Here is a 10547-nt window from a genome sequence, read left to right as displayed (position 1 = left end):
TGAGAAGAGCTAAGTCATTCACCGCTGTTCATCATACAACGCTGCTATTTCTGTGTCTGCTATTCCCCAGGCTTTGCTTATCTCACTCTGCGTCAATTCATATAAGTCTTTCCAGACAAATTCTTAGGGGAAGACGCTCAGGCTATCTATAGCTACCTATAGGCTATCTATAAATGCTGTAAATTGTTTAATTTCCATTTTCTTCTATCGTTCCTTCCCTCCTTCCGGTCTCCCCTCCCTGAGACAGTAAATCAAATATAGGTTAGATTCGTGCAATCAGCTCATTTAATTTCAGAGAAATGCCCTGGCAAGCAATTGTGATGCTTCCATCACACGCACAGAATTATTTTTTTCATGGAGTGGGAGATGATGGACTGGAGAAGAGATTCTGTTAACTAAAATAAATGGAGAGGCGGAGGGGGTTGCAGATGTGGGATGGTGCTGACATTTCCAGATGAGGTCACCGAACTTAATTGTCTTTCTTTGTCACCAAAGACTTCTCACTAAGTGGGAGTCATCTCCAGATGTTGCTTATGTAAAAACAAACCAGTAAAACGTCTGAAAGGGGGGACCTGTGAGGGGAAGCCAAGGAAGGCTCAGTTGTCAAATGTCAAATAAGTAGAGAATATGTTATCAGAACTCATATAGAATATACACAATAAGGTAAAATCTATAAGATTGGTTATTGTCCAGTTGATATCAGCATACATATTGAATTCGGAATAAGGCAAAATCCACCAGAGAGCAGGGACTGAGAATAGCATCTGAAAGCGTTTATTAAAAAGAAAAGGGAGTTTTGGTGAGCCAAGTTACTGTAAGATTCAAGACCTGGGATGGATTCTTGCCTCCTGGCCCCCTACACTCAGTGGGAAGGGAAAATCAGAGTTCTGCCTCGGAAGCAAAGATCGATGGGGAAACGTCCATCGTGACGTCAGGGATTGTCTGCTGTCTCTCCAGAGATGGTCAGAAATACACGTTTGTGAAGCTCTGCAGAGGACATCCGCTTTCCGTGGCCCTGAGCGCTCGGGGAGGGTCTGCTGCTGGGGAAGGTTCTGGCCACGAGCCTGGGCTCCCATGTCAGCAGCTAAAAGATAAGGATGACACATGGTGAGCAACACGTCACGGGAGGAGACGGAGGTCACGGAGCCTGAGGGAGGATGTGTCCTGGGACAAGATGCCTTCCGCCCTGACCCCAGCCCCAGGCTCCTCCTTCCTGCTCTCTTTCCAGCTTCATGACCCACCCCACCAAATACGTGCACATCTATCCACATATACACACACACACATACACACACACACACACACACGCAAAAACACTAACGCACATACAGATACACAAGCACACACACAAAATACAAACACATACACACACATACACAAACACTGATACACACATACAGATACACACATACACACACACGCAAAAACACTAACACACATACAGATACACAAGCACACACATACACACACACACACGCAAAAACACTAACACACATACAGATACACAAGCACACACACAAAATACAAACACATACACACACATACAGATACACACACACAAACACACAAAATACAAACACATACACACACACAAAATACAAATACATACACACACACATACACACAAAAAAACACTAACACACATACAGATACACACACACAAACATAAACACACACAAACATAAACACACATACACAAACACTGATACACACATACAGATACACACACACACACGCAAAAACACTAACACACATACAGATACACAAGCACACACACAAAATACAAACACATACACACACATACACAAACACTGATACACACATACAGATACACACACACATACACACAAAAAAACACTAACACACACATACAGATACACACACATACACACAAAAAAACACTAACACACACATACAGATACACACACACACATACACACAAAAAAACACTAACACACACATACAGACACACACACACATACACACAAAAAACACTAACACACACATACAGATACACACACACATACACACAAAAAAACACTAACACACATACAGATACACAAGCACACACACAAAATACAAACACATACACACACATACACAAACACTGATACACACATACAGATACACACACACACACGTAAAAACACTAACACACATACAGATACACAAGCACACACACAAAATACAAACACATACACACACATACACAAACACTGATACACACATACAGATACACACACACATACACACAAAAAAACACTAACACACACATACAGATACACACACACATACACACAAAAAAACACTAACACACACATACAGATACACACACACACATACACACAAAAAAATACTAACGCACATACAGATACACAAGCACACACACAAAATACAAACACATACACACACATACACAAACACTGATACACACATACAGATACACACATACACACACACGCAAAAACACTAACACACATACAGATACACAAGCACACACATACACACACACACACGCAAAAACACTAACACACATACAGATACACAAGCACACACACAAAATACAAACACATACACACACATACAGATACACACACACATACACACAAAAAAACACTAACACACACATACAGATACACACACACATACACACAAAAAAACACTAACACACATACAGATACACAAGCACACACACAAACACACACAAACATAAACACACATACACAAACACTGATACACACATACAGATACACACACACACACGCAAAAACACTAACACACATACAGATACACAAGCACACACACAAAATACAAACACATACACACACATACACAAACACTGATACACACATACAGATACACACACACATACACACAAAAAAACACTAACACACACATACAGATACACACACATACACACAAAAAAACACTAACACACACATACAGATACACACACACACATACACACAAAAAAACACTAACACACACATACAGACACACACACACATACACACAAAAAACACTAACACACACATACAGATACACACACACATACACACAAAAAAACACTAACACACATACAGATACACAAGCACACACACAAAATACAAACACATACACACACATACACAAACACTGATACACACATACAGATACACACACACACACGTAAAAACACTAACACACATACAGATACACAAGCACACACACAAAATACAAACACATACACACACATACACAAACACTGATACACACATACAGATACACACACACATACACACAAAAAAACACTAACACACACATACAGATACACACACACATACACACAAAAAAACACTAACACACACATACAGATACACACACACACATACACACAAAAAAATACTAACACACATACAGATACACAAGCACACACACAAAATACAAACACATACACACACATACACAAACACTGATACACACATACAGATACACACACACACACACGCAAAAACACTAACACACATACAGATACACAAGCACACACACAAAATACAAATACATACACACACATACACAAACACTGATACACACATACAGATACACACACACATACACACAAAAAAACACTAACACACACATACAGATACACACACACATACACACAAAAAAACACTAACACACACATACAGATACACAAACACACACACAAAATACAAACACATACATACACACAAACACATACATACAAATGCACAAACACACAAATACACACACAAAATAATACACACACACAAACATTAACACAATACAGATACACAAACACACACACAAACATAAACACACACAAACACACACACAAACATTAACACACACAAACATTAACACACACATACAGATACACAAACACACACACAAAATACAAACACATACACACACAAACACTGACACACACAGATACACAAACACACACAAACATAAACACACATACACAAACATTAACACACACATACAGATACACAAACACACACACAAAATACAAACATATACATACACACAAACACATACATTAACACACACATACAGATACACACACAAACATAAACACACACAAACACACACACAAACATAAACACACATACACAAACATTAACACACACATATAGATACACAAACACAAATACACACACACAAACACACACACACAAACATAAACACACATACACAAACATTAACACACACATATAGATACACAAACACAAATACACACACACAAACACACACACAAACATAAACACACATACACAAACATTAACACACACATATAGATACACAAACACAAATACACACACAAACACACACACAAACATAAACACACATACACAAACATTAACACACACATATAGATACACAAACACAAATACACACACACAAACACACACACAAACATAAACACACATACACAAACATTAACACACACATATAGATACACAAACACAAATACACACACAAACACACACACAAACATAAACACACATACACAAACATTAACACACACATATAGATACACAAACACAAATACACACACATAGACACACACACACACACACACTCATACTTCAAACATCAGTTACAGGGAAGCTGGAAAGGAGAGAATAAAGGAGGCAAATCAGCCCCCTCCCCCCCCCCCCGGAAGGCATCCTTCTCTGTAACTAGGCTGGGCACCTATCTGTCAGAAGATGGCTTGGGTCTATGTGGCTTCTCCCTCCACCTGCCCAAAGCCTCCACATCTGCGGGCTCTCTTCACACCTGACTGGGAGGCTCTGGCTCCTCTGCGTTTGCCCTCCCCCTTCTCTCCCCTTCCTGGGGCACAGACACACAGGTCTGTCACGACTACCCGCCCTGGCCACCAGAGCTGGCTGATCTCAGACCTTCAGCTCCACGGGACCCTCCACCCCTGCTCATAACCATCATCTGAATTGAACTATCAGGCTCTCTGGCAGTGATCGGATCATTCTCCCGCATGAATTGCCAGAAGTCTGAAGTCTGGTCTATGAACCTTGTGAAAAGAGCAGCCGCTTTGACCATTCATGGCGGACGGACGGACGGACAGCTGCCTCGGCCCTGCTCGGCCCGGAGCCGCCACTGCCCCTTCTTTCCTCTGACCCTCCTGGGTATTCGCTCCCGAGGGGAGAGGACCACCAGGAACGTGCTGCTCCTTAGAAGTCTCTCCGTCTGTGCCTTACCCAGGTGCCCAAGGGTCCATCCTCCTCCCTTTTCCCCACCTTCTGGCCACAGGCCAGGGGAGACCCAGCCTTTGTCTTTTTTGTTAACCTTTTGGTGAGAGGAGCCTCAGAATAGTGTCCTGCAGTGGAGAGTGGCTAGTTCTTTGGGTCACGATGGCAGACACTTCCCTGGCAGTTTTATCTGCCTGACCCGCTCAGGTCACTGGCTTGGGACCTAGTGTGCGAGGAGCGCTCTTCATCGTTCAGAGCCTTGGTCTTTCTTTTTCCCTAGAGGGGAGGCCGGGCCGCCCGGATGATTTTTATTGGCAAGGAGCAGCTCCCAGGGAGCCACCGGCTGCGCGCCCGCCTGCTTGTACCTGAAGGCCCTTGGCTGGACCAGTCACTCGCTCCCTTTCCTGCTGCGCCGTATCTAACTGGATAACAGCCAAAATGGGTTTTTTAAATGCTGGTGTGGCCGCCCTTGCTGGATGTTTCGAATCTGGAACGTAATTTCTACTCCAGAAGTTGTGTCCAGATCTCAGGTGTCTGTCCCTCTGTCTGTCTTACACACACACACACACACACACACACACACACACACACACACACAATATAGCAAGTGCTCAGATAAAGGGCATGGGTCTTCCTTCAGAGATGAAAACCCTGCCCCCAGCTCTCCGAATCCACAGAAAAGGCCAGTTTTGAGATCATCCTGTATAAAATTTCCCAGACATTTGGGCAAATTTTGGAACCATTTGAAGTTTACCCCTTTGAACTCCGGATCCCCTGAAGCAACCCCTTCCCATCTGGACCCTAAGTCCAGGTACCCCAGTTTGACCCCCCTAGGGGGGAGACCAGAGCCAAGGCACATGTTTTCAGAAGAGGAAAAGGAGGGTCTAGGGCAGTCGTTGGGCGGGAGATGCTGCTCCACCATGGCCAGTCCCCAATGCCCAAAGGTTCCAGAGGAACCATTTTCCTGAGCCTGAAACTTAATTTGCAAAGCCTAGATGTGGAAGGAGCTCCGTCCCTGGCAAGCAGCAGCTTCCTTTTCCTCCCTTCCCATCAGTCTCCAGCGTAATGTCTCTTTTTGGTCCTTCGCCCATTTGTGAGCACCAGGCGGTACCCTGGCGAGGATGGAGTCCTGCTCCCCAGAAGGCAGGAGCCGCCCCGTGTGCTAGCGGCGATATTGTAGCAAGGCAGCCCTCCCCAGCCCCGAGTAGCAGCTGTCTCCATCCCGGCAGCACTTGGCCCAGGGCTTCTGCTGGAAATGAGAAAGCTCTGGGTTGCCTCTATGGCTTTTCCTATAGAACCCAGAGTTTCTCCCTCCTCCTCCCCTTTTTCTCCCCCTCTTCCCCCCCCCCCAAATAACTAAAAACTGTGATAATGCAGCAGGTGCTCATTGGCTGGTGGGGAGGAGCTGGGCCAGCCCGAGCTCCCTCACCCCCGCCCCAGAGGCAGGCTGGGAGCTCAGGGCATGATTCAGTGGGCCGGGATCTCAGCCCAGCAGGGAGATGGTCCCATCCCTCAGCTGGCAGGGGGGCTCCAAAGGGCCAAACACCTGCCGGTCCCCTGCCCCCCCATAGCCCTTGTTCCCTACTAGTCTAGTCTGGGCACTTGGTGCTTCCGTGACAGGGGCGTCCCAGGGGATCTGAGCAAGCCCCTTGCCAGCACCCGAAGAGAAGGGCCAGTCCCCAAGGTCTGCGAAGTTCTCTCTGGTTCCCTGGAGACCCCCCAGATGTGCCCTCCTCCCCTGCCCGGGAGCCACCTGGATCCTGCAGGGGCTCCTCCTGATGGAGGCCGGGCAGTGCCCTGGGGGGGCCGAACGGCAGAGACCCGAGAGTCAGAGCTGGAGTCCCAAAGGCTGGGCTGTGACTTCCCCACGGTGCCTCCGGGATCCAGCCCCGGACGCTGCTCTCAGTCTCACAGACGATCACATGGGAAAGTCAGCTCTGTCTAAAGTACTCTGGGGCCTGGGGCACAAGGAATGCTTGTCATCCTACACCTGCTCTCGCAGCGCTCTCCGGGCACCGTGTTTGGGGAAGGAAATGGGCAGACTGGGGCGATCAGGACGGGGCTCCCCTAAGAGCTTCCCTGAAGGAACCGGGAAAGTCGAGCCGGGAGAAGAGCCAGGGGCGGGAGAAGAGACCGGGGGCGGGAGAAGATGGTCATCTTGCTGAATGTGAAGGGCAGCATGGGGAGGGGATGCTCCTGACCCCGGGGGATGAACGGGGCAGCTGCGGCTTCTGAGCCAGATTGAAGCTCAAAACGAAGGAAGCTTCCTCAGACTTGGGGCTTCCCTAAAGCTTCCCGGGGGCTGTAGTGAGGGACAGGATCTTCCGCAGGGGCTCAGGGATGCTGGGAGAGATGGTCGTGGATGTCTCTCCCGTGGAGATCCCATCCACCCCAAACATTTCCCGAGTACATAGACCGTACAGTGGGACCCTAGCAAAATGGGTCGGAGGAGTTTGCGAGCTCGGAGGCATCCGTGCCCTGCTCGGACCAAGCTGGGGGCCACTGAGCTCTAGAAGGGACAACCCAGCCCCCCAACGCAGTCCTGGCCGAGTGCCTGCCTCCACACGAGGTGGAGATGATTTAACTCCGAGGGGACTTCCAGAGAGGAACCTCCTTCGTCGGGACGTCCCGAGGGGGTGGCAGAAAGCCCTCCTGGGCTGGCCCTGCCCTCAGGGCCCCGAGTGCCCTTTGTCATCTCCCTGATGGAACCTCCTGGGAAGGTGATCGTGGTCCTTCCCAGCCGCCCACTTATAACGCCCTTCCCTGAGGGCGGCTCCGAGGAGCCCACCCCACCTGCCTTCCTCCCGCCCCACCTGCCTTCCTCCCGCCCCACCTGCCTTCCTCCCGCCCCCTGCCTTCCTCCCGCCCCCTGCCTTCCTCCCGCCCCCTGCCTTCCTCCCGCCCCCCCCCCCCCCCCCCCCCCCCCCCCGCCTTCCTCCCGCCCCACTGGCTTAATTTCCCTTTCTCCTTCCTTTTTGTGTCCCCAGCCTCTCGGGGATTAGTGACAGGAACATTTCTTCCGAGCTCCTTATGCTTGAGCTGCCAATCCGGGTGAGGCAACGGCCCTGGGAGCAGTGAGTCAGCTCTGTGTACGGTCGTTTCCATGGCACCTCCTGTCCCCAGCGCCTGGCATGTGGCCGTCCTCTGAGTGAGGGCGGGTTTCTGCGGGGCTGGCGGCCCTGCTTCCTGAGGGGGATGTTCTCCGGTTTTGCAAGAGGCTCTCAGCAAAGCCCTAAAATCCCCAGGGGCCGGAGGAAGGGGTCTGGCTCCAGGCGGATGTTTTCTCCTACTCGTCCCCGAGGACACTCACTGGCGTCCTCCTCCTGCCCATCCCGGCCTCCTCCATCCCTGCCCAGCTCAGCCTGGCCTTCCCATCCCCAAGGCAACCTGGGAGCGGAGTCCGCTCCCCCCCCAGCCCGCCTGCCCCCCCAGCCCGCCTCCCCACCCGGACACTGCGCCTCTTTGGCCTCCCAGCTTCCCGGCCCGGCTCCCGCCCCCTGCTTCTGCCATCCGCACCCAAGATCGGGCTTTCGGGGCAGGAACCTGTCTGGGATTTTGCTTCCTGGGACCTTCTGGACATCACTGCTGGCTGCTTTTTACGGCCCCCCAGGGCACACACGCCCAGGGAGCCCCTCCCTCTCAGCTCCTATCACAGAACCCGCCCTTCCCTCAGTTGGAGTCGCCACCCCTGCTTAATGGCATTCCCAGATTCCAAGAAGTTTCAACGACCAGAGAGTCCATTTCAAGGGCGATATCACTGAGTTCTGAGTACGAGAGATACCCTGGAGGGAGGAGGGGGTGAGGGTTAACTGGCAAGCGAAGCTGGGAAAGGGGGCTGTGAGTCTGAGCCCAGCTGACACAATCAGCGGACCCCCGGGATTCAGAGAGATCAGGCCCAAACTGGCCTTTCCCAGCCCAGGGGTCTCCCCAAGGAGAGAGGCAAAGGCTGCTGACTTTCAGCTGGTGTGGACGTGTAAAGGAAGAGTCCAGCGCGGCAATATCTTCCTTAACCAGGGGTTGTTCAATCTCGCCTTCGGTCAGGCGGCTGAAGTGGCCGGGCTCCTAAAGTCTCCGGCTTCTTGTCCAAGACTTAACCCCACGTCCGCCGGGGCTCTCCCTTCTGTCCCTTCTGCCCTCCCTGCTCTTCTTCAGGGCATCCCTCAGGTCAGTCCACTTTATTTATCCTTGATAAAATGCTGACTCTTTAGATCTTGACAAATGTAGGTGTGAAGAAAAGCTGGGAAAAGACATCTTTTTCTGCCTAGAATTTCCTTATTTTTCCCTCTTCTATTTTCAAAAAGTATCTTAATCACAAAGAGTTTCATGCAATTCTTGTGGGAAGATAGAGAGCTAAGCCCTAGACAACAGGACAAGCGGGGACTTCAGACCTGGCTGGATTCCAAGTTAATGAGAGCTCAGTTTCATAGGACATCTTAGGTGGAAAGTCCCAAGGTCATGAGCTTGACCTCTGTTGGTCACATTTTCATCAATGACAAGGTTAAGGGTATAGATGCAAAATCCCCTGAATAACAGATCAGAATCCAAAGAGCTCTTGACAAACTACATAGATCATGGAACTAAATCTCAAAAAAGAAAATGTAATAAAATGTGAAGAAAATTATGATGATTTTCAAAGTTATTGACATTATATGGATAATAATATAATAATAATCTATATTTTTCAAAGCTACCATTTTCCCAGCAAAATCTGAGTCGGGAGTTAGTCTTACAGTGTAACTTGAAATGTCACTTCTTGACAATCCTGTCCTGTATGATATACACACGTGAAGTGGATCAAAGATTGTAGATCCCTGTTCTCTTCACAGAACTCTGGTGAGGACCAGGACAGGCCACAACCCCCAGCATTTGAAACAGTCTCTTAAGAACTGTTCCCACACGACTGGTGAGCACCAGTGTTGTCCTGTACTCTTGTGGGCTTGTCCATAGGAAAGCACTTACAATAAATGCTTGTATTGGAATCCGCCTTTCCCCTCCCTTCCCGTTTGTGATTTGTGTATAAAAATCTCCGCTTCTCCTGCGACAGGCGGAATTTTCCGTTTGCAAATTGCATTCTTCACTCAAAGTGACCAATTAAACCGCTGCCCGGTCTCTGAAACAAGCCTCCGGGCCCGCTTTGTGCAGTTCTGGCTAGTCCCAGTTTAGAGACCAATGCTGTGAAATGTTGTCGGCCACAGTTAAATGCGCTATGAGAATTCTGTAAACCGTTATGAGGATTTAAACATCCTTTATTGGATCTTGTTAGCTGGGGCTTAGGACCATTTCTCCTGCAATTTTTGTGAAAACCTCTCTTCTATTAATATTAACCTCACT

At 48.5% G+C, this 10547-nt stretch overlaps 1 long non-coding RNA gene across 1 annotated transcript; it reads right to left on the bottom strand.

The window, feature by feature from the left end:
* Nucleotides 1-752: 752 nt before the first annotated feature.
* On the bottom strand, nucleotides 753-5747 carry LOC127546665 (uncharacterized). The gene is made up of 2 exons (XR_007950040.1): nucleotides 5314-5747; nucleotides 753-1084 (listed from the first exon to the last, which is right to left on the bottom strand). It is a non-coding gene; the product is annotated as an uncharacterized LOC127546665 (long non-coding RNA).
* Between the last annotated feature and the right edge of the window lie 4800 nt (nucleotides 5748-10547).

The sequence above is a fragment of the Antechinus flavipes genome, chromosome 1, assembly GCF_016432865.1.
Source record: "Antechinus flavipes isolate AdamAnt ecotype Samford, QLD, Australia chromosome 1, AdamAnt_v2, whole genome shotgun sequence".
In the NCBI taxonomy this organism is placed as follows: Eukaryota; Metazoa; Chordata; class Mammalia; order Dasyuromorphia; family Dasyuridae; genus Antechinus; species Antechinus flavipes.
This window is presented reverse-complemented; position numbering and strand designations above follow the sequence as displayed.